Raw genomic sequence first — 4,074 nt, 5'->3', positions numbered from 1 at the left:
CAAAAAAAACATTTTAGTGCTTAACAAATACTTGTGCATGCATTGATCATTAAATATCTCAAACCATAGTATATTACTATCCTAGGTCAAATGAACTTTGTAGAAATGTAAACATGAAATACCACAAAATAGTTCACTCAATTTGACACAAGGATTTTACTTGGAAACCCAATTTGGGAAAAACCACCAGTAACATGCTACCAATTTTCACACTTCTAAAGTGAGCTTTGTGAGGAGGCAACCCTATTAAAGGTTACAATGCACACTATTAAATGTGACCTTGATTAAAGGATTTCAATCAACCTATTAAGAGTGAGCCTTGTTAGAGGATTTTAGAACATTCCATTAGAATGTCACCCTATTAAAGGATTTACTCATGACTGTTAGGTCAAACTTAGTCCAAAGGATTTACCCAGACTAGTATAGTTGTTAGAAAGTAACAGTAGGACTTGATCTGATAAAAAAACAACTCACTTGCAGATTACAGATCACTTATTCAATCCTCCATTCTTCTTGTCATTCAATCTCCTTTGTCTCTGATATATTGTTTACCCTTGAAGCATTCACCTCCTTAAGCCTTCTTTCTTAGTATGCCATCTGCAAATTTATCCCTTCGGCCACCAAATGAAGCAACACCATAAGACACCTTGCCTCTCTTTGGTTTACACTATGACACTTTGCTTCTGGTCTACTATCTCTTTAAATAGAGAATTTAGATCTTTTTCCACTTAACCACAATTATTCATCTTAGGGTTAGGCCAGATTCATTGAATCTACCCTCTTTTCTATTTTAGTTCCCTTATAGAAACTTCCTCTATAATCCTATCCAAATTCATCTCAAAATAGTTTATCTTGAATTCTGTACCACCAACTTACCATACTTATCTTCCACATGTTTCACACAATTCAAGAAATCAACATTGTCAGCTCAAATTCATCAAATCTTTGATCAAACTCATTTGACTAGCACTCGGCAATAATATATTGTTTGCTCAACAATCACTATCTTCTGATGCTCAGTCAACACTAGGTTTCTTAGAATACACTAAGTCTTTACTAGTGCTTGACACACACTAGACTTTCTTCACTCGACATCTACTAGATTTCTCTTTACTTAGCTTCAACTAACTTTTTGCTAGACTTGCATTGACTTTCTCAGCTTCCACTATTTACTTGATCAAGCTTGGTAGACACATTTCTTTTCTTCGTCTTCTTCTAATCTTAGCTTAAGTATTCTTTTATTATAGCCTTAAGTAGATAAATAATAAACTATATCATCAAAGTCTTACTTAGTCTTAGTGCTTCTTGTATACACCATATAACTCAACTTTTCTCTAGGTACTCTTGTTATCCTTTCTTTTCAAATCCTCTTCATCAATCAATAAAATAATAGCATTCATACCAAATTAGCAATTGTCTCACTAGCAAGTAGTAGGTTTGACATCAGTGACAAAGTAATGATTGTTCCATGATAGGTTTCATCAATCTTGCTCATTTCTATACTTCAACAATATTATTGAACAATATCCCTCTTTGGCATTGATGGCAAAAAATACCAAAAAGAAACTTAATACCTTGTATTGAAATCTCCCCCTCTATCAGTATTTTTCCTTCTTCCATATAGGCTACAATCTCTCTTCATCTTCAAATATTCAGTGTAACGCTTCCTCTTTCTAGTCTCATTCTCTTTTTTGGTACTAACTCTCTCATACTTGTAGTAAACTCTCCCTCTTTGACAATAGTGCCAAAGACTTTTGTTAGGATTTAACTATAGACAAAAATAACTATTACATGCAAATATAAACAATATCAAAAAAATAATAGATCACACAGAAAAGAACACAAGACACCAAGATTTAATGTGGTTCACCCAATCCTTGGGCTATGTCCACCAAATAGAAAGTCCAATATTATTACGATCTAGTGATTACAATTTTATTAAAATTCATAATCCCTTACAATTGAATACTGCCATAAGAACCAATTTTTGCATCACACCTTATGAAACAATCCCTAACACTAAGCCCTTTTATACAAGTATTTTTTTTGCTTTAGGGTTAAAATTAGTTACAACATGTAAGTCATAAATTGGCAAATATAAACAATATCCAATTGGCAAATATTAGCCATTGGCGAATAGTACCCCAAATAATTTATGAAGTATGTACAATACTTCCTTGATCAGTCACCACAAACTAACAACTTGACATCTTCTCATGTAGATATCATCAATTCAGGTTCCCCCTCTATCACCTTTCATGTGACTATAAATCTTTTATTTCAACTCATTCCTTACTTCAGGCATGTTCTAAAGTAATACCTGTTGCATCAAGTTTTAAAATATGTCATTCAAATCAATTGATGCAAGGCACTACTCTTACTTCTTAATTAGCTTCAGATAGGAGTATCACCCCTAGTTTACCTCTAAGATATTCATGTCCATCCTTAGGTAAAGCCATTGTGAATATATCAGCTATCTATTCATTTGTATTCGCACATTCCAATCTTAGTTCTTTTTCTTGAACCAACTCTCTCAAATAGTGATACTTGATTACAATGTGTTTTGTCTTTGTATGCATCACAAGGTTCTTTGATATGTTTATAACACTTGTATTTTCATAGTAAATGACTACAAGTTTAGTATTTTCTTCCTTCATTCCTTTGAGTAATTATTTGATCCATACTACATTTGTGCAATTCACAGTAGTAGCCACATATTTAGCTTCAATAGTAGATTGTGAAATACAATTTTGTTTCTTGTTGGTCCAAGTAACCAATCTTTATCCTAAGAAAAAATCTCCTCCACTTATACTTTTTATGTCATCAATGTTTCCAGCCCAATCAACATCTCTATAGGCTCTCAATTCAAACTTGTCATTTTTCTTGTAGTACAGACCATATTCTTCTATACCTTTAATTTCATGTCTCTCATAATCCTCTTAACAGCCATTAAGTGATTCTCTTTAGGATTTGCAAAAAATCTTGCAACAATCCCAACAAATAGTGCAATGCTAGGTCTGTTATGAACTACATATTGCAATTTGTCAATCATAGACCCGTAAAATGTTTGATTTACTTCAATAGAATCATCTATTTTGAATAGTTTATGTCCTATCATCATAGGAGTATTAACTGGCCTTGAGTCTTCCATACCAATTTTTTTCAAGGTTTCCTTTACATACTTGGATGGAGTGATGTAAATATCATATTTTATCTGATAAACTTGTAATCCAACAAAAAAATTTGCTTCTCCAAACATTGACATCTCAAATTCTTTCATCATTTCATTTGCAAATGTCTTACACAATCCATTTTGTCTTCCAAATATGATATCATCAACAAATTTTTCTTGTCATCAATCTTCTCAAAATCAATATTGATAAGATAGTTGTGTAGTCTTTCATACCATGCTCTAGGAGCTTGCTTCAAACCATATAAAGCTTTGACACATCATGTTCTTATTGTTAGGATCAAAAAATCCTTTATGTTGTTCAATTTAAACCTCCTCTTCCAATATACCATTTAAAATATTGACTTAACATCCATTTGATAAACCTTGAATCCTTTATAGATAGAATAAGCAAGTAGAGTTCTTACTCCTTCCAATCTTACAAGAGGGGAAAATGTCTCTCCATGGTCAATACTCTCTTCTTGTGCATAACCTTTGCAAACTAACCTTGCCTTTTCCCTTGTTACTTATCCATTCTCATCCAATTTGTTTCTGTACACCCACTTGGTTCCACTAACATTCTTGTTCTTTGGTTTGGGTACTAGTTTCCATGTTTTTTTCTCCACAATATGATCAATTTCTTCTTTCATGACTTGACTCCAGTCTCCATTTTCTAATGCATCCTTCACCAATTTAGGTTCATGCATTCTTAACAAACATGTCTCATTCCTTAATCTATTCCTTTTCATTGGTCTTACCTCTTTCTCTCCAATGATTTGTTTAGTAGGATGAGGAATCTTATGTATTTTGATAATCTTGGCCCTATTCTTCTTTCAATAATAGGTTGTTCATGAATTTACAATCTTAGGTTCACTATGTACTTCTTTGTTAGGTAACTCAAAATT

Source organism: Cupressus sempervirens, chromosome 5, assembly GCF_028749045.1.
Source record: "Cupressus sempervirens isolate cs-2001-9-10 chromosome 5, ASM2874904v1, whole genome shotgun sequence".
Taxonomy (NCBI): domain Eukaryota; kingdom Viridiplantae; phylum Streptophyta; class Pinopsida; order Cupressales; family Cupressaceae; genus Cupressus; species Cupressus sempervirens.
The sequence above is the reverse complement of the archived record's forward strand: the minus strand, read 5'-3'. Positions refer to the sequence as shown.